The following is a 22,136-nucleotide window of genomic DNA, read 5'->3' as shown; positions in this document are numbered from 1 at the left end:
TTTTTTTCAGTCTTGATTCAAAATTAAAGCTCATCGAGTTGTCATTTTCGATACTAGCCACTAGCATGTTTGGACTTGTTTACTACTTGATTTTTTTCATGCACAGCTCCACACAGTCTCAAACAGTTTTATTTACATATTTGATTGTCAGTTCATTAGACGTTAAAATGAATAATATTAAAGCCGTTTCAGTCTGTCTTTGAGCATTACAGAATTGAATCCTATCTCCCTGTTACTGCCTTCAGCTGGTCAAACTCTTTCAGTTCTTTGCTTTTCCATCTGGCTTTACTCCCACTGGGTCCAACTAAATTTATCCTCTGCCCACACGCACCAACGCTCTCTCAGCAGCAGGGGGCAGTGCTCAGACTAAACCCCACAAAATGTTTGGTAAAAGGTTTGAGCAGGATGGTTACCAGGTAACAGACCTCATGTCAAAATGACTCAGATCCATTTCTGCTTACAGTATTTGCAGATTTAGATTAGTTTCTCTTGTCATAAACTGTTTTTACTTTTACCTTTTTGTTAAAGCTCCACTATGTAACTTTTCTAGTGGAGGGTCAGCCACCTGCTTGCTTCCATGTTATTGCTTTGGAATGGCGCACAGTAAATTTATCTTTCATCTCTATAGAGACAAGCAATTGATGCTGCTAGGCCAAGTTACAGGTCAGATCTGTGGAGAGGTGAACCAGCTTGTGAATGAAACAAATGCAACACCAGGATTTCGATTATACAACCCCAATTCCAATGAAGTTGAGATGCTGTGTAAAACGTAAAAAAAACAAAAAAACAAAAAAAAATAAAACAAAATATAATGATTTGCAGATCCTTTTCAACCTATATTGAACTGAATAAACTACAAAGACATGATAGTTAATGTTCAAACTGATAAACTTTGTTTTTATGCAAATATTCACTCAATTTCAATTTGATGCCTGCAACAATAATTCCAAAAGAATGGGAAAGTTGAGGAATGCTTAAAATACACCTGTTTGGAACATTCCAGGTGAACAGGTAAATTGAACAGGTGAGTGTCATGATTGGGTATAAAAGGAGCATCCCCAGAGGGCTCAGTCATTCACAAGTAAGGATGGGGCGAGGTTCACCACTTTGTGAACAACTGCATGAGCAAATAGTCCAACAATCTAAGAACAATGTTTCTCAACGTACAATTGCAAGGAATTTAGGGATTTCATCATCATCAATAATATCATCAAAATATTCTGAGAATTTGGAGAAATCTCTGCACGTAAGCAGCAAGGCCGAAAACCAACAATGAATGCCTGTGACCTTCGATCCGTCAGGCGGTACTGCATTAAAAACAAACATGCATGTGTAAAAGATTTTACCACATGGGCTCAGGAACACTTCAGGAAACCACTGTCAGTTAACAGTTTGTCGCTACATCTCCAAGTGCAAGTTAAAACTGTACCATGCAAAGCTATCATTATTATAGTCATATATCAACAACACCCAGAAACACCAGTGGCTTTTCTGGGCCCAAGCTCACCTGAGATGGACTGATGCGAAGTGGAAAAGTGTGCTGTGGTCTGATGAGTCCACATTTCAAATTGTTTTTGGAAATCATAGATGTCATGTCCTGCAGGCCAAAGAGAAAAAGGACCATCCGGATTGTTATCAGTGCAAAGTTCAAAAGCCAGAATCTATGATGTTATGGGAGTGTGTTAGTGCCCATGGGTAACTTGCTCATCTGTGAAGGCTCCATTAATGCTGAAAGGTACATACAGGTTTTGGAGCAACATATGCTGCCATTCAAGCAATGTCTTTTTCAGGGACGTCCCTGCTTATTTCAGCAAGACAATGCCAAGCCACATTTTGCACCTGTTATAAAAGCGTGGCTTTGTAGTAAAAGACTGCAGGTACTAGACTGGGCTGCCTGCAGTCCAGACCTGTCTCCCATCGAAAATGTGTGGTGCATCATGAAGAGCAAAATACAACATTGGAGACCCCGGACTGCTGAGCAACTGAAGTTGTATATTCAGCAAGCTGCAAAGCTTCAACGATTAGTGTCCTCAGTCCCCAAACGCTTATTGATTGTTGTTAAAAGGAAAGGTGATGTAGCACAGTGGTAAACATGCCCCTGTCCCAGCTTTATTGAAATGTGCTGCAGACCAACTGCTGCACCTCCAGCCACGACTCCGTCAAACTGGTTAAGTTTGACACCACCCTCATCAGACTCATCTCAGACGGCGATGAGTCTGCCTACAGGAGGGAGGTGGACCGGCTGGTGTCCTGGTGCAGCAGCAACAACCTGGAGCTCAACACCCAGAAGACAGTGGAGATGATCGTGGACTTCAGGAAAGTCACAGCCCCCCTGCCTCCCCTCACCCTGACGGACTCCCCCATCACCACTGTGGACTCTTTCCGCTTCCTGGGCACCTGCATCACCCAGGATCTCAAGTGGGAGCCGACCATCAGCTCCCTCATCAAGAAAGCCCAGCAGAGGATGTTCCACCTGCGGCAGCTGAGGAAACGCAAGCTGCCGGTCCAGATGATGGTGCAGTTTTACACTTCCATCATTGAGTCCATCCTCACCTCCTCCATCACTGTGTGGTTCGCTGGGGCCACTGCCAGGGACAGACAGAGACTGCAGCGCATTGTGCGCTCTGCTGAGAAGGTGATTGGCTGCAGCCTTCCATCTCTACAGGACCTGTACGTCTCCAGGACTCGGGGGCGAGCAGGCCGTATAGCAGCTGACACCTCTCACCCTGGACATGGACTATTTGAGCCACTTCCCTCTGGCAGGAGGCTACGGTCCATTGGGACCAGAACCTCTCACCATAAGAACAGTTTCTTCCCCTCTGCTGTTTGTCTCATGAACACTTTATAATATCTGCACTATACTGGACACTTTATAACACCGGTCACTTTAATAAGCCACTTTGCACTGTTGTTCTGATGCTGCTATTGTACATATTTCTCCCTTTAAGTATTTCATTTGATTTTTTAAGCATATCTTTTTAACTTTGTGCATGCCCTTATTTGTATTTGTATTTGTATTTATTCAGTGTGTTTATGTTGCACTTTTTCACCGTATCAAGTTCCTAGTTTGTGAACTGTGTTCACAGACTATGGCAATAAAAGTCTTCTGATTCTGATTCTGATTCTGACGTCAAATTGAAAATGAGTGAATATTTGCATAAAACAATAAAGTTTAGCAATTTGAACATTAAATATCATGTCTTTGTAGTTTATTCATTTTTTATATTTTTTATTTTTTTTGTAATTATCACTAGATAGACAATTTAATAAAAACAGTATCTCAAACCTTTTATACCAAGTAGAAAATATTCTTCCAAGTACCACAAGTCTATTTCAGGACAAACGGATACAATGATGCAGTTATGATCTCAAATACTAACAGGATTGTTGACATATAAGGGTGTTGTTGATCGGTTGTAGTCTTGATGTGGACTTGGTTTGGTCCAGTTCTAGTTCTTGTCAAGTCCTGATATAGTCCAGATGATGATTCACACCATCCACTGCAGCACAAACTCGGGGTTATCCGTACACTATAACTCCGGGCTCGAGTGGTTCCCACAAACACAGAGGGAAAAGTGAAGGAGGAACATCAGTGGAGAAATGCGTCTCGGCTTGTGGATATTCAAAATGGACCTTTAATAGATCTAAGAGAGCTAAAAAACAGGACAACAGGGAATCTGAACCTAGAGGAAAAGGTACAACTGTTCCTCACATAGCTGATGTGTCTGAAATGCTTCAGAGAATTTTCAGACAGTATAAAATTCCGGTCTATTTCAAACCTACAAACACTATAAGACAGAAACTGGTTCACCCAAAGGACAAAACCCCAAGCCATAAACAACCGCTCCATAAAAGAATGTACCAACACCGTCGCAAGAGCTCCTTGGGACCCCAGTCTGCTGTATATTTCCATCTCAAAGTCACTGACCACTCTTTGAAGATAGTGAGGTAGAGATCTTGGCATAGGAAAAGAAATGGTTTGAGCGGGGAGTTAAAGAAGCAATTTTTGTTAGGAAAGACATTCATTCCTTGAACAGGAACGGGAGCCTTAGATATCATCTATCCCTCATCTATAACTCATCCTCAGACCCAAAGCAAACAAAGGAAACAAAGAAAACAATAGAGCTAGCCAGGATGCCAATAGGTGTGAAAGCACCCACTAAGAGCTGAATGAATATGCTAAGTATGACTTAGGCACAGTACACACAGTGTAACACAATAGGCCTAGTTTCAAGATTCCAGTCTGTTCCTGTGTTCTGTGCTGTCTTTCCCCCTTCTCTTCTGTGTCTGTGTCTGAAACTGGGCAGAGATTCTGGCACCACCTACTACACACCTGCTGCCGATCAGCAATTAAGCCTTTATCTCTGGAATACAAAGGGACTGAGGGACCCACCTTGCACCTCCGCCTCCGACCCAGCTTCCTACTACCAGCTTCTTCAACCAGTGTTCACATTCTCTTGATTGTAAAAAACTGTTCAGCCTTTAATACAAGTCTGTATCTTCCCCCAGATGTTACGACACGTAGCCTACATGCAGAAACTTTAAACAATAGGTGTTTCTTCTCCCTTCAGATAGATATATGGCAGTGTCCACCAGTACTCTGACTAGAACTGAAGAAGCAGCTTGGATGAGCAGCGAAATGTCTTCACTCCTACAACTTTTTGTCCAGTTGACAGATTTTACTTTTGGCTTTTACTATGGATCACACCTGGATGACTGAGGGATAACACAGACAGTCCAGGTGTAGTTCTATGGGGCAACAGTGGCTCAATTGGTAGAGTCTGTCCATTGTTCCAGGGGTTAGCAGTTTGAACCTCTCTCTCGACATAAATATTGGTTGAGCAGTCAGCGGTCTCATAGATGAATGTTGTGTCTTGGGCAAGATGCTGAACCCACCTCTCCCAGTATCTGTGTACTTTGCAAGCTTTGAGCTTTGAAAGTAGAAAAGCATTGTAAAAAAAAAATCAGACCATTGCCATGTTTAGTTTTAGTGTGTACATGAAAGAACCCTGATTTATGCAAAAAATTTGACCCTCAGCATTTGTAGTGTTTGGCGGAGCTTTGAAAACCATTTTGCTCCATAATATGACTCTTTACTGACTCCTCTCTTCCTCTACCCCTCATGTGTCCAGGGTCCACAAGAAATATGAAACTCTCTCCTAAATCCTATAGTTAATCATTCGCAAATCACAAAGACAGTAATTCTTGAAGAACTATAATTTCCTCCGCAAACAACAAATATCTTTTTCTGATAAAAACAGCTTATCCTGTAGTTCAGATCTGTACAAAATTGTGGTGGATGAAGTACTCAATTGTGTTACTTGAGTAAAAGTATAGATACAGAGGCAAAAAAGTTACTCAAGTAACTTAGTTAGTTCATGTTAACATAAACACGGTATAAATAAGCCCTCAAATCAAATGAAACGTACTTTTTACTTTTCAATCCTGTTAAAAAATGTAGCAACTGTAAATGTAAATGTAGTTAGTGTGGCAACTAAAGGCAAAAGGTAGCTGTTAATTTGAAAATGTGTGAATGAAACAAACCACAACAGGTAGGTAACAAGAGCATAACATGGCTTGAAGCTACAAGTGTCACTTTTGTGTAATATATATTGAACATACAAACATGCAATTATATATTAAACATAAATCACAATTATAATTGCAATGCCAGGAAAATGCATGCATGCAATGCATTGTGAGAAAAAGCACAATCAGACATTTTTCCCAAATGGTTCGGCTATCCTGTCGTGTTTGCCATCCCCTCTCTGCTCTTTGCGTTCTGGCTCTCTGCTGTAGAAGTGCCTGGTGCATGGTTTATACATCATCACTTGCAGCACAAACTGTGACAGCGCCTGTAATTACCTCCAGTAGATCATAAAACTGCAGCAGTTGCATCATTTTCATCTCCCTCTCGTTGAAGCCGGGGGAGGGGGGTGAGTTTGTGTGGAGATGAGTCGAGGAAGAGGAGGGAGTGGAGGGTCTTTCTATGCATGGTGAGTTCCATTGCAGTCTCAGTTAATTAAAATCCATGGAGCGCTTCATTGCAGTTTTAAGCTAGGAGCCACCAAGATTTCAACCGTGTCCAAAATACAAATTATTTTCTCTAATATTTTAACTTATCCTTACCAAGGATGGAGGAAGGAGTAATGTTACATGGGTGTCTTGAAAGGCATTATATAAATCCAATGCACTTACATATGAAAGAACAGTAAAAGTAAACCATAAATTCATGTAAACAATATCACTGTATCCAGTTTTGATGATACTGCAAATCTTTTATTTAGTTTACATATTTACCTGCCAGGAATCTAGAATACGCATGTCTCCAATACTTAAAGTTCTGATGGGCATGATTGACAGGTGGATTAGCTAATCAGGTCATCTCATGGTCTGTCTATATCAAAACAAATATGTCAACTTAAAAAAGTTTAAAAAAAAATATATCACAGCAGACTGAAAGCAAACTCTGTAAATCTGAGGTGAAGGAAAGGTGATTTTGTTCAAAATGACAGGTAACCAATGAGCTCTGTGGTTTCACATCTGTCATTGAAATAAACTAATCTGATTGGATGATCATGTTTGCCACTTCCCTTTGCCCTTGGGAACACGTGGGTCCCAAAATTCAAACACTTGTCCCAAATCCTGTCCTGGAAATATTATCAGAGCAGGATGTGACTGAATATTTGGTGGATGGACACTAAATGTCTCTATTATGTGTAAAGGAGTGCAGGTCAGCCCCCACAGTACTCTACTTCTGCCTTGTTTCATTCAGACCATAGACTGTATAAAGAAGTGGGGTGTGATGTCACCCATAGCGCTTGGCTTCAGTCAAATGAAGCTCATTGAGGGTAGAAGTTACAGTTATTTTACTGATCACAAATACAGAAAGAACACTTCTTGCACTACAGGGTCTACAAAACGCTGTTCTGAAGAGGTGCATACAACTCTTGATGGGTGTTTTTCACACCTGTTGGCATTCTGGCTAGCTCTATTGTTTTCTTTATTTCCTTTGTTTTCTTTGGGTCTAACGATGAAGATATAGACCCGAGATAGATGGTGTCCAAGGCCCCCGTTCCTGTTCAAGATTGATTATCTTTTCTAACCAAAAATGCTGCTTTAACTCCCCTCTCAAACCATTTATTTTCTCTGGCTAAGATCTGTACCTCACTATCTTCAGTGGTCAGTGGCTTTGACATGGAGATGTATGCCGGACTGGTGTCCTAAGGAGCTCTTGCAACAGTGTTGGTACGTTCTCTTATGGAGTGACTGTTTAGTTTCTCCAATGTAACGCTCACTGCACTCTTCACCACACTGAATGGAGCAGACCACGTTATTTTGTTTATGGCTTGAGGTTTTGTCCTTTGGGTGAACCAGTTTCTGTCTTAAGGTTTGAAATAGACTGGAATTTCATACTGCCTGAAAAGTTTTTCAGACACACCAGCTGTGTGTGGGAATAGTTAGAACACCTTTCCTTCTAGGTTCAGATTTTAGCTCTCTCAGATTTATTGAAGGCCCATTTTGGGTATCCACAAGCCGAGAGGGCTCCACGTGTTGTTCTTCCTTCACTTTTCCCTCTGTGTTTGTGGGCATCACTTTAGCTCTGAGCTGTAGTGTATGGATATCTCCCGAGTTTGTGCTGCAGTGGATGGTGTGAATCAAACAACACGTATTGGTCAGTGTGTGTGGGTTTCCTAAAGACTTCTACCTGGAGTCCCCAGTCCTCGTATATAGTTAGTAATAGTTACACAATCTAAGCAGGCCAGTTTGTTCTCCTTGGCCTCTTCCCATGAGAACTTGATTTTTGGATCCACAGCATTAATATGTGCAGTAAATGGTTCCGGATCTTAAATTTTAGTCCAGTTTACAGAAACTGTAAAGAATAGCTGTTTCTAATTTCACTGTAGTTAGTTTCTCCCTTCAGGCACTGTCCACCAGCAATCTGACCAAAACTGAAGAAGCAGCTTGGATGAGCAGTGAGCAGGTTTTACTTTTGGCTTTTACTATTTTTAAGATGCCATATTGCTGATCAATCCCCATTTTCACCTCCACCAGTACATGCCCACTGTGACATAGGCACTTCCTTCTTCAGTTCTATTTTTTTAATTGGTGACACACAGGATTCAGCAGTGTTGCACAGCCATTTTGTTACAAATCAAAAAAAATCTGCTTGCTACCATGATCTGCAGCTATCCATAGGAGGGGCCACAGCATGTGCCACTTTGTTGTGGTGCCATTTAGAGCGACATCAGCACAGCAGTTTTCTAACGGGGAAGTCTATCATTTTAGATTAATATTGTGATTTAAAATTCTAATGATCCACAGGTAGAGCAGACACAAGTGCAATAGGTAAGATTTAAGATTCGCCTTTATATTTTTCCATAGGTAATTTTTTCAATGCATTTGACACATCCTTCAGTGCCACTGAGTTGAACTAGTCAGCAGTAGTGAGACTCAGATTTTGAGCTAGTCTTGGTCTTCTTTTGATTGCACTAGCTGGAGCTAGCACAATCCTTAATACTTTTCATGCCTAAAACATTTGAACAGAATAAACCCTTTCTGCAGGCCTTTTGAGAGTTGTGTTTCCATGGAGATCACATGAATGCTGTGTCGAGGACCGCAGTGAGACGGCCTCTGGTAGCAACACCAAAGATATGGAATTTTAAAAAGAATTGCATTGGCAATTAAAATGGCAACATTCAAAAAGAGACAGATTTTTATTATTATTATTTTTTTAAATCCATAAAGCAAATATTGAGTGAATGTGGTCCTGTCATGATCCGCACTGTCCGCTCCTGGTTTTCCTCCCTGTGTGCTCTTCCCCCTCCCTCACCTGCCTGTACCTGGAGCTGGGCGGAACTCTCGGCTCCTCCCGCGCACACCTGCAGCCCATCAGTGCAATCACACACCTGCTGTGCATAAAGGGAGCTGGGAGGAGAGACTCAGGGCGAGATCATTGTCGTGTTCACTTCACCCTGTCGTGTCACGTCTTTCCTGCCTGCATTCCTGTCGCCCTTGTGTTCTTGTCGTGCTCCGGTCCTGGATGTCTCCTGCCTGCTCTGCCCTACGCCTGTCTGGTCTGCCTGTCGTCCTGTCGTCCCTTCATGTGGTCTGTTCCTGTGTCCTGTGTTCCTGCTCATCTGCTCACCTGCTCACCTCCGGATCACCCGCTGTTTGTACCTGTCCCTTTCTTACAATAAATCCTGTAAATATTCCCCAAGTCTGCATCCTTTGGTCCGCTACACTCACCCGTTACGACAGGTCCTTGGGTGCCCTGGTTCCCGAAATGTGAAATTGGAATTCTGATTTGTTCATGGCTATGCATTTTTATCTCGGAATGTCAGAATTTTGATGTTGGGAATATTAGAGGTGCTGTACCTGATTTTTATCATCTTAAAACATGAAAAACAGAACTAGTTAATTTTAAACCGTTTGCCATGGTCCAAAGTTATTCCTCAACAAAGTGTGATATAATTAGAGGCAAACGGAACACAGTGGTCTTATTTTGACCTCTAGACCAGGTTATAAAGTATGTCTGGAGGCAAGACATTTATGTGTTCCATAATACACACTTCACAATACTTTACATGTGAGTCTGGTTACCGGTGAATCTCCCAGTGTTCAGACGGCAGAAGATTGACAGATTGATCAGCCATTCAGGGAAGCACATGGTCAAATATCAAAACAACTATGGCTGCTTACGAGGAAAAAAAGAAGGGACAAAATATCACAAGGGACTGAAAAACATGAAAGATTTCTACAGAATCATTGCGCAAAGCACTAAACTCTGTTCATCTGAGCGGTGAGAAAGGTTATTTTGTTCAAAATGATAAGTGACCAATGAGCTCCACATTCGTCATTGAAATTAAAAAAAATCTGATTGTTTGAACTCGGCTTGACCAGATTGATATTACAAAAATGATGCAAATTGTTTCTCTCTTTTTCAGCCAAGAGGAGTTTTGCAGTCAGACCAAACTGACTTTGGGCTGGAGTTATCTGTGCTGCTTCATTTGGACTTAGTGTTGTTTTAAGACATTACATTACAGTGGCTCATGAACAACCAGCACACCAATCTCGCCTCATAGCAAGGTTCTGGGTTCTCCCCCCAGCCTATGTGGGGTCTTTCTGTGTGGAGTTTGCATGTTCTCCTCTCCAAAATGTGATTTCACTTTTGTTTCTTCTTGCTGACAGAGATGAGATTAAACTTTATGCCAGTTTTTGTTCAAAATAAAATAAAATAAAAGCAGGCCCCAGGGTCTGGGTTAAGGACCCAGAATTTGACCCTCTTCCTATTAATTTATATTAGAATTAGAATTAAATTTCTGTCTACAAGCCTGAAATCAACATTAAAATTGTTATCAGTAAAAGCTTTATTTGACTGTTTACCTCATATCTGGGGACATAAAGACGTCACATTTGTCAGAATCTTACATACAGCTCTACCACATTATTTCCTGAGGACGGCTTGTGATTTTCTACCATAAATCAAACTGAGGGTTAAATCTTACAAATATAAAATACATCAAAAACACAAGTTTGTTTTTTATTACCCCCATGGACACAATTACGACGACATACCCAGAAACATCACTCTGCTTTAGAAACACTCTTTGAAGAAATAAGGGGGAGTTATATTTATATATTTAAAAAGGCTTGCTTTGAATTTTTTTTTACATTTTAATTATCATTTTAAAAGACGAGTGTGGTTTGAGGGCTGTACAGAGCGGCCAAAACAAGACTGCGTGATTCTAATGTTGAATTTAACTTTGGTTCAACAGATGTGAAAATATGTGAATTCATGTAAGGTAGATCAGAGAAGAAGAATTTAAACCTACAGTATGCAACTTTTAGCCAAAAAACAGACTCAAATAAAAACTTTTTTTTTTTTTTTTTTTTTTGTCATACTTACTTTGATTTCTGCTTGTTTTCATGGAAATGTTGTTTCTCTGGCTATAATATTCCACAGTATGGCATAAAACGGATCTATCTCCATGGAATTCTGCAGGTGGTATTACACACTGTACCTAAAATTTGAAATTACAGGTAATCTTTATTGTTCTACACATTAAATCCACAGTGTAACTTTTGAGCAAAAAAAAACAAAAAACAAAAAAAACACTAAAATATTAGAATGTTTTATTGTTATGGATGTTTTTTTTTTTTTTATGTGCTTACTTTAAGCATGCTTGCATCTCCACAAATCAGACTCTTCCTGCTTGTTTCCATGGAAGTATTGTTCCTTTGGCTATAATATTCCACTGTATGGCATAAAGCTTAGAATGCTCCGATGTTCCATCTCCTGTAGGTGATGTACTTCTTCCAGAAAGTTAAATACCGTACTTTTTAAGATTTGAAATGACTGGGATAACACTTTATTGTTCTACACATTAAAGATACATTATGTAACTTTTGAGCCAAAAAACAATTTTTGTGTGTTTATTGTACTGAAAAACATGTGCCCTTCCTGTGAGCAGGTTTGCATTTCCACAAAACTGACTCCTCCTGTTTGTTTCCATGGAAATGTTGTCCCTTGATCTTTGGGTCAAGGTTATTCTTTGTCTTAGCAGAAACTAACGAATACAAGAGGAAAAGGCTAATTTCCTCAACAATTTGGTGACCCCGACCTGATTTCTGCTGGACCATTGGCATCGGACTGTAGTGTGGCCCGGAACTAGGCTTTGCCACTGGAGCCCCTGGTTCTCTCCGAGACTGGACCCGTCTCCAGACTCACCAGGCCTTAAATAAGAAGGTAAACATTTGCACATTAGGCATTCTAAAGGAACTGTATGTAGCCTGGACACTTATTGAGACTCATTTGGAGCTCATCCTGTATCTAGATTTGATAACCACAACACCATAACATGTATGTGTATATGGGACATTACATCTATTGTAATCAGTAAAAGCCTTATTTAAGTTGAATGCTCACCTCATATCTGAGGACGATTCACGAATAAATTTATGAAATTCATGATCACCACTTTATGTACAGTTCCCTTTCATTTTTTCTTTACTAATTTGTGTGAGTGGAAGAAGGTAAAGTCCAGGAGTAAAAATTAATCAGTTGTGGGACAAATTTAGAGTAATATATGAGCATGTTTTGGATACATACAAAAGAAAAAAAACATCTAAAGTGGCATGTACTTTGAATGCATTTGCATTATACTGCATAATACTAAAGGTGTTTTGTAATTAAATAATTAAACAAATTCTCAAGTGGCATGTTGTTAGCATGCATTTGGTACGCATAGAAGTATTTCGTACACTTAATATTAAAGGTGTTTGGTACAACTAGCGTTTGGTACGCTCTCTGTGGTAGGGTAAAAGTGGCATGTTGTTCTGGTACACACAGAAGTGTTTTGTACACTTAATATTAAAGGTGTTTTGTAAAAAAAATAAATAAATAAAAAAAAACATTTCTAAAGTGGCATGTAGTTCGTCCACATTTGGTACGTTTAGTGTGTTTGGTATAAACTGTCTGTGGTAGGCTAAAGTGGCATGAGGCTGCTGGTGTGCCACTGCCTCTCCAGGTTAAAGAATTGCTCCAAAAAAAAAAAAGTTGCCAGCATTTGCAGTATGCAAACACAGACGGAACCACAAAAGGAGGAGGGGAATCTCCATCTCCCACAGCAAATGGTGGTGCCGCTTAATTTTATCCACCATACACATCCACCTTATCCGCTGTTACAAAGAGTTGGACCTCAGACCACGACTCTGATACAGGAATAATTGTGAAAAAGAAGCCGTCAGTACAAGGACGCAGAATGAGGACAATATCCAAAGCATTTGTTGATGTATGTGGAGAAGAGCCCCCAACAAATATGACGCAAATGCCTCTAAAACTAACAACTGGAGGACAAGCAACATATTTACCATGGGGATGGAGAAATCTAACAGGCCTAACAAAGAATTTTCCACTGATTGAAAGAAATGAAAACAAGTGGATTAAAGAATTTGAACTTCAGAATTTCACAGGAATTGTTATTCGGAAGAAGTGTCCAAAAAAGGCCACCCAAGACCTGTCCAACATAAACTTGAAGAAGTGTTAGATCTGCCATTTATGCCTAAAGATCGATGGAAAGCTATTTGCACCCACCACTTAAGAAAGTGGCAAGAAGATCAGGAAGACAAGAATGAAAATTTGCCTATCCTCACGAAGACTCTACTTAAGCTCACTGAGTCCAAGAAGGACAAACATGAGAAACAAACCAAACTAATGACAGTCACTGAATCTATGCTTACAGCCCCACCCATGCTTGATATTCCTACCATAGTTGCTGTGGTGGAATTTCTAAGAGTAAAAACCTTAAAAATATATGAAATCAATGGAGAAATTGTCTTGAATAAAAAAAGTCAGATTTATTGAATTGTCATGATCCGCACTGTCCGCTCCTGGTTTTCCTCCTGTCCTGCTCATTCCCTCCCTCACCTGCCAGATCTGGGCTGGGCTCCTGGCTCCTCCTGCGCGCACCTGCAGCCCATCAGTGCAATCACCACACCTGCTGTGCATAAAAGGAGCTGGGAGAAGAGACTCAGGTCGTGTCCCAATTCGCCCACCTGGCCTTAGAATCACCATTGGAAGGGCGATTCGAAGGGCAGTTATGTAATTTCCAGTGCGACAAGGGCTGTCCCATTTCAACCCACCCTACTGAATGCGGCCGAAAACCTGCCCTTCCCTTTGCTCCATGGAGATCGGACGTAACCGAAGCGTGCATCCGTGCACACTTCACGCACTTCTATATCCCATCATGCACCGCGGCTGCGCAAAAAAGAAGAAAATGGAGAGCGCGCAGGAGTACACACTTAAATGTAAGTACTGGTTCACGTGGATTCAACTGTTTCAACAGTGCCGCATGAAACTGTTGCTACATGAAAGTGTTAGAATTAAATTCAGATCTGTATGAGGCGACTCAACTTAGTGAAGTCCCATTAATTTGAGTTTACAGTAATCGCTATTTAACTGTAACAATGAGCGAATTATTGCTTACACTTGTATGTTTGTGTATTAGTCATAATGTTTAATATTGTTCCTTATTTAAGAATATTCTTTTGTCTTTAGGGAGCAAGGAGCAGATGGCGGATTTTATCCGCCTGAGGGGGGAAAATTCGCACCTCTTCAGTGGCGCCAAATTCTCCGCGCAGGCAGCATGGAAGTAAGTGCTAAAACACTGTATACCCAGATAATATAAGGACCCTAGAAATGCATAAAAGTTGCCCTTACTGCGAATTTAATACCTTTACATTTGTACATACGTGGATAGTAATGACTTAAGATGGATTTCCCTATTTCATTCCTGTCTTATCCACAGCCTGTACTTCTGTGAGCAGAAGTACAGAGGAGGCTCACTGATGGCCCTGAATATGCTTATCTGAGATCACAGTGGAGAACTAAACGTACCTGTTTTTTCAGTAGACTGTTGCTCACAAAAACGTGGGATCATTTGATCATCATCAAAACTACTTTCTTTACCAAAGAAGACTCAAAAATATATTTAAAAAAAAAAAGACGTGATGAACTATATAAATGGAATGATAGAATGTGCTGCATAGTAACTGAACAAATGCTTCCAATAACTCTTGGAAATCTGTAACAGTGTTGTAGAACTTTCTGATTGTCAATGTATTATACGCTGCTGTATTTATAATTGGGTAAATTGTCAATGTTTGTGTGTCACTCAGAACAATACTGCAGAAGATGGGCCTGGAGGGGAAGGTCACCTCCCTTCAGGCCAAGAAAAAGTGGGAAAACCTACAGAAGAAATATAAAGTGTGTACATGATCTGAATGTGTACTTTTCATTTGTACTTATAAACCATTGTGTTAATCTTGTTTTCACATGTCTTGTATTAATAGTTATTCTGTCAAAGGACTGCAAGTATCCAAAAAGCGGGGAAGGTGTGGCTGGGAAGGCGACAGCTGAAACTTGGCCCTGGTTTGTCCTCATGGATGAGGTGTTGGGGCCTCAATCAATCCCCCGTCATCGCCTCTATCCCTGAGGACACACCAGGGCCAAGTACTGGCTGGCAGCCACAGCCGCTGGAGGAGGAGGAGGAGGAGGAAGAGGAGGTGGAGCAGGAGCAGCAGCAGCAACAGCAGCGGGAGGAGGATGAGCCACAAGCGAGGAGAAGAGGCCGAGGAAGGAAAAGGAAGCGGGAGAGAATTGGTCAAATTGTACAGGGAGGATTTAAAGATGCAAAAAGAACATTATGAGAGGGATGCGGAGGAGAGGAAGGAGCGTTTTGACAAGTTATTTGGGTTGTTAGAAAAATTAATAAACAATAAAGTTTGCTTTTGAAACATGAGTTTTTATTTACATTCATCTTGCATGTCGTAAAGGAAAATAAAGTACTATTTACAATGTATTAACATAATAAATTTAAAGACTAAAGTGCAAATGAATAAACCTGAGTGTGCCAGTGCCAGGTTTTAATCATGAAGACACACTTCCAGGGACCTTGGCAGTGCTAATCAATCTTCTCTGCCTGGACCGACTTGAGAGTGCTGAGATTGATTGCAGGGCTGGCTGGGGCCATAGATGACTGGCATGTCACTTAAAAGGAATCAGAAAGTATATTGATAGTACTGCTCATGTTACATCACATCTATTTACAGTTACAGTGTTCACATGTAATCACCCTGAAACACTTCCAATAACAATTTCAAACTTGGTATTATGTAAATGCCTAGATATCATCATGGTCCATGGGAACCTCCTCCAGGGCAGAGACCTCAGCACACAGCTGGTCCCGCCACTGTGCTCCAGCGACGGCCTCCACTTCATTGCTCCCCTCATCTTCCACTACATTCTCTTGTGGCTCGTCCTCCAGGGCCACAGTGTCTCCTGCCCCAAGGCAGATGTTGTGGAGGACGGCACAGGCAGTGATGACCTATGACAACAGAATATGATTTAATCTTTCATAATCACATATTTCATGATATTTAACATTTCACTTACATGTGGTGCAAAGGTGTGATGGACCTCCAGAGCATGAAAAAAGATGGCCCTGAATCTTGTTTTCATCATTCCAAAGGCACGCTCAATAATTGAACATGCCTTGGAATGATGAAAATTGAAGCGCTGGGCTCCCACACCTTGCACAGGCCTCTTGTAGGGAGTGATGAGGGGGAGTGGACGCTGGAGACAGGGGTACCCTCCATCTGCGAGGATGAAGTGCCCTGGAGGAGGATACAGTCTTCTCTGGTACAGAGGACTGTATCGAAGGACTCTTGCATCATGGACAGAACCAGGCCACCCCACGTAGGTGTCTATGAAGCGGCCCTGATGGTCACAGACAGCCTGTAAGATGATGCTAGGAAACGGAAAAGGAAAGGAAAAGGTTTCCTGTTTCTGTAGCTCTGACCATCAGGGCCGCTGGGTGGCCTGATTCTTACATGGCAGCCATCTATTGCCCCAGCTGCTCTCCTAAAGGCCCTGTGCCTCGCCAGCCGTGCAAACCCACGGGTCACTGCCTCAAAAGTCATCATTGGTAGGGAGGTGGATGACTTTGTGACGCAGGGCCACCACCTCCCTAGTGACCCTGTGGACGATGCGGTGGACAGTGGAGCGTGGTATCCCAAACACTCGGGAGACCACCCGGTATGACGTTCCACTTGCCAGCCAGAAGAGGAAGACCAACACCTCAAGCTCAGCACCCCATCCATGCCGTCGGTCCAGCTCCAGAAGGCGCATTAGCACTGCCAAGGATTCCCTGCTCAGCCGAAAGTCAGGCCATGTGTCTTCATGATTAAAGAACCTTTCCAGCACTGGCACACTCAGGTTAACTCTGCAGTATATTCTTCGGGTCTGGTTTGCGGAAAGAAAGTTATATTCAATAAAGGTATGTGCAGTTATTCCCTGACAATAACGATAAAAATAATACATTATTCTCATGACAAGTTATTATTGCAGTAATAACAATAATAACATTAAATTAACTAGAAGGTAAACAGCGCCCTCTACTGGTATTAAACTGATTTAGCCATGGAATATATCATACCTGCCCCAAATACTGGACCATTAAAATACACAACATCCCACTTTGTACAACTAATAAGTGGTTTATAAACTCTGCTTTATAAACTATGAATGTAAAAAATATATTGGTTACCTCTGTCTCTGTTATAACATATTAAGAAGGTATATTTCGTTTAAGTTATGAAGTAGCTACACATGGGAAAACAATCACCTGGAACCTTAGATTTACTTATTGATATTCCACAGAAAACATGAATTACTTACTTACTAACGTAAGCTACGTAACGTACGTTCAAAGACAGCGCGGAAGTGCGGTCCGTGGTGTAGGTCTGTCCCACTTCAGCAAGATGGCGGCTACACTGAGGAGGGCAGATTCTCAACCGGAACCTTCAAACTACACTTTGAAGAGTACTTCGAAGGGACCCTTCAAAAGGTGCATTTGGCGAATTGGGACACGGCCTCAGTGCGAGATTGTTGTCGTCCTGTCGTCCCTTCATGCCTGTCGGTGCCTGTGTTCCTGTCGTGCCTGTGTTCCTGTCGTGCCTGCGTTCCTCACCCTGTCTGTGCTGCGTTTGTCATCCCTGTGTTCCTGTGTTCCTGTGTTCCTGTGTTCCTGTCGTGCTCCGGCCCTGGATGTCTCTTGCCCGCTCTGCCCTACGCCCGTCTGGTCTGCCTCCCGCTACATCCCGTATGAACATTCTGAACTGTCTTGTGCACTAAATGTACAATAAACACTGTAAATCTGCCCCTAGTCTGCATCCCTTGGTCCTACACCCACCGTTACAACATGAATCAATTGTGCACAATTGTCAAAGAGCTGCTGACCGTGATAGTGTCGTCTCGCCCTCAGCCTACAAATACACATATGTACAGTGTATTTTTACCATCAAAATAATTGTACCAGTCTTAATCTAGTCCGAGTGACTTCAGGCTGCTGGACACATCGTCTTGTACGCTAACAAACAAGAGATATGCCCGTGCATAACAACAGATAATATCACGAAAATTAGGTCAAAGAGGTAGATAATGTTACATATCAAAACACGTAAGTATTTAGGAATTAGGTCAAACAGATAGATGACAATACATATGAGCCCAAGCAAAGATTTAGGGCAAAGGATGCCATAACATTGCCCAAACAATTGCAGCAATATAGATGATCCCACCAGTGACAAAGCAACAGACTCGATCCGTTCCAATCTAACCCCCACCTCAAATCACTGTCCAATCAACACCACAAGGAAATGGAGGATATCAAGGATGGAGACAAGAAGGACGGGACAGTGAACGACATGGACAATCATTTAGAAACCATAGAACAAGAAACAATTCCTCCCTTGGCTGTGGAGGGAATGACCACTGGGTAAAAGACTGTCCATATGAAAAACAACAATCCCAGATGCAACAGTAGTGGCAAGGCCCACCCCAACCAGCATATCATCAACAAGCAGCTCATTTCATTTGTCTGATTAACATCCTGACACCCCAAAGGTATGGACAATGAACTTGTATGACGTTGACTGCAGCAGTAATCATACAATCGTAATCCCAGTGTTGACCCCCACTATAGGCCCTGTCCAGAACCAGACAATGGCATTGCAGAGCCGTTATTGAAACAAGCTCATGGCCCGACACATGGGAGACTGAAGAACATCCTCAACCTCAAGCAGACACTCCCAAGCCAACATGCAAACTGCCACTTGGAAAATGTCCAGTCCCAGATGCACCATTCAAAGACATCACAATAGATTACAGACATGGGACAAGATTTGAGGGTTGGAGGGTTTAAGTACATGTTACTGATCATAGATAGATTCACCAAATGGGCAGAAACAATTCCAAGAAGAAATGAGCCAGCAGCAAATGTTGTCAAACAGCTGTAAAGAAGTTAATCCACAGATATAGATTACATAAGATAATTAGGTCTGAAAACGGCAGACATTTCAGTAACAAGCACCTAGGGGTAATAGAAGCTGCACTAGGCATCACACACAAGTTTGGGTCAACTTATCACTCGCCTCCCAAGGTTAAGTTGAAAGAGCTAATCAAACAGAAAAGGAAAATTGGCAAAATCTGTGCAGAGACCAAACTAACGTGGGTTGAGTATTGCCTCTTACACTGACAATAAAATAAGAAACAGACCAAATGGACAAACTCATCTGACCTGACTTGAACTGTTAACAGGGAGGCCAATGCCTGGTCCACCGTGAGATGCAAGTTATCTACCAGCCCTTGATATTATGTAGATTGAGCAAGATGAATATTTACATAAACTACCCTCTCTTGTTAAAGCTCTGTTTAGGCATGTCCACAATGTGGAGGAAGCAGATGGCAGTGCACCACCAATTGAAGCTGTTTGTTGTGATGACTGGGTGAGGGTTAAAGTCCACATGAAGGAAAGTGGATACAACCCCGGTGGGTAGGACGATACCAGGTAACAGTGAGCTCCCCATTCGTATTGCATGTAAAGAACAAGGGAGGTATCTGGTATCATCACACTCATTTGTAGCTATAATTCCACCATCTCACACCTTAATAGTACTTAGAACAGATTTGGTGCTAAGTATCTGCCAAAACCACAGGGATAGACTATTCAGAACACACTTGACGACTTCTTGACTGGACATAGCACAGGATTAGTTTGGGGCAGTCATGACTAATGAGCTCTCTAAAAGGACTTATGGACTCCCTAAGAGTCACTGGTAGATTGTGTTAATCATATTTACATGTACCCTTCGATTTATGATATATGCACTAGCACTCTCTCTGCTTTTAGAACCAAATTCTAATCACAACCCTTACCACTCAGATAGAATCCACACCACCAACACCACAGGGCATGTAAACCAACCCAGAACTTTAGTAAGTGGCTCACCAGCAGGACAAAGGGCTCCCCACTTAGGATAAGTTCCATGAATCTTGAACTTATGTGCTTTCTAGGGCAGACCTGTACTATGTGATTTGATATGTGTTAATATCTTATGCAGTCATGACCAAGTGCAGGCATAGAGCATACATGAGAAGTATGTGTGTAAGCATATAAGTCACTCATACTGTCATACATCGTTCCATGTCATTACTAACATGGGTCCTTCTTCGGAACAACCGACTTACAGTGTAGATGCATGAAATTGTTGAAAATTCGGGCACATATACATTCTGATGTACTTGGCTGCAATGCAAGTTCGGTTGGCAGACTGGATTGATGTTGCTGTATTCCATGTTTAAGCAGACTCATGGAGAACCTGATAGAGAGAGCTGTAGGATGTCCTGCTGGTATGGTGCCCCTGGTCTCACTAGATTGTTTTGAGAGTAGTGCTAGAGGACTCTGACAAGAAAAGAGAGTCAGTCTGATAAGACGCTAGGTGCCAAGACGCCTGACTGGCCTGTGCACCAACGAAGAGATGCTAAGTCTAAACCATGGTGGCCTCCCACTATCGAATGTGTATAAAAAAAAACTCATTGTATAGGCGTAAACCTTCAGTCTCTACCTGGGAATGTCAGTTGCACAGACTTCACTGGTTGATGAAGTAAATTATTCTTTGAATTTCATCTTTGAGTCAAGATTATTCATTATCATAGCAGAAACTAACAAATACAAGAGGAAAAGGCTGATTTCCTCAACATTACAAGTCTATAACAGGTTAGCCTGAAATTAGGTTCAAAAATATTATTCAAATCCACTGTCCATTTATATAAATGCAAATAGGTCACTGGCATGGACGGGCTTGAGATGTGACACATGGAACGTATGATGGATGCGGAGGGAAGGGGGAAACTGAAGGCGTACTGCGGATGGGTTGATAATTTTGGTGATTTTGAAGGGGCCTAGGAAGCGAAGAGAGTTTCTAGGAGCCGGTTTCGAGTGGTATATTCTTGGATGAGAGCCAAACAATATCAGACCTGGCTGATATTGAGGAGCGGGAGTGCGATGTCTGTCTGCAGCTGCCTTCGTCCTGGCCCCAGATTGGAGAAGGGCTGCCCTGGTTCTTCCCCAGACCCTATGCCAGCATTGGAGGTGGTGTTGTATGGAAGGCACCGCCAGGCTCTTTTCCTCTGAGAGGAATAGTGGGGGCTAGTTACCCTAAGGAGGCTTGGAAAGGGGATAAGCCAGTAGCGGAACTCACCAGGGAATTGTGTGAGTATTCAATCCACAGCAGGAAGATGCTCCAGGCAGATGAGTTAGAGCAAACTACACAGGGTAGCGCTATCTCCAAGTCCTGATTAGCATGCTAATAATGTTGGAGCAGACCGGAAGGTGGCGAGTGGGAGGTTTGGCACACACCTGGCATGCTGAGACATAAGCCCTGGTGTCGTTGTTGACAGTGGGCCACCAGAAGTGAGGTCTCAAGAGGGAGAGTGTGTGATTGACCCCTTGACCCCTGGCAAACCGAGAGCAGTGGACCCATTCAAGCACCTTGGAGCAGACAGGATCTGGAAAAGAGAGCACCAGGTGGGCCATTACCTGGGTCAGGATGGGTGTGTTGAGCCTCCCAGACCAGATCCTTAATCTCCCTGTGGACAGCAGCGACCACACAGGTAGGGGATAAGATGGGCTCTGGAGGGGTGGTAGTATCCTCCTGGGAGAACTGGTGAAAGAGTGCATCCGGCTTGATGTTATGGCATCCAGGGCGATACGTGAGTATAAAATTGAATCTACTGAAATGGGAGTTTAAACGTTTAGCAGATTGAATGTAAGCTAGGTTCTTGCGATCTGTCCAAACCAAGAAAGAATGCTCTGCCCCCCTCCAACCAGTGGCGCCATTCTTCCACGGCAAGCTTGACAGTTCTCAATGCCCCTCATCATAATTGCTCTCAGCTGGGGAAAGGCGACGAGAGACAAAGGCACAGGGATACAATCGTGTTCAAACCTTTGGGAGAGGACTGCCCCAACACCTGTGTCTGAGGCATCCATCTCCACAACAAACTGGTGGGAGGGATCAGGCTTAGGTTAATAGGTTCTTCAGTTTTTCAAAGGCAGACTGGGCCTCAGGGGTCCAACAGAACTGTGAGGAGATAGAGGTGAGTTTAATGAGGGGAGCAACAACACAGTTAAAGTCTCTGATGAAACGCCTGTTTCATCAGAGAAGTTAGCAAACCCAGTAAATCTCTGTAGTTGTTTCCTGTTGGTGGGCGTAGGCCACTCAGTTACCGCTTGAAT

At 42.3% G+C, this 22,136-nt stretch overlaps 1 protein-coding gene across 1 annotated transcript in view; it reads right to left on the bottom strand.

The window, feature by feature from the left end:
* Positions 1 to 16,010, bottom strand: part of krr1 (KRR1 small subunit processome component homolog) — an 87,891-nt gene extending 71,881 nt beyond the window's left edge. Inside the window, exon 1 of the mRNA XM_055225599.1 lies at positions 16,004 to 16,010. The gene's annotated coding sequence lies outside the window, so the exon portion shown is untranslated. The remainder of the gene's footprint in view (positions 1 to 16,003) is intronic.
* Between the last annotated feature and the right edge of the window lie 6,126 nt (positions 16,011 to 22,136).

The sequence above is a fragment of the Periophthalmus magnuspinnatus genome, chromosome 12 (assembly GCF_009829125.3).
Source record: "Periophthalmus magnuspinnatus isolate fPerMag1 chromosome 12, fPerMag1.2.pri, whole genome shotgun sequence".
Taxonomy (NCBI): Eukaryota; Metazoa; Chordata; class Actinopteri; order Gobiiformes; family Gobiidae; genus Periophthalmus; species Periophthalmus magnuspinnatus.
Note: the sequence above shows the minus strand (reverse complement) of the source record. Positions and strands in the feature narration are given on the sequence as shown.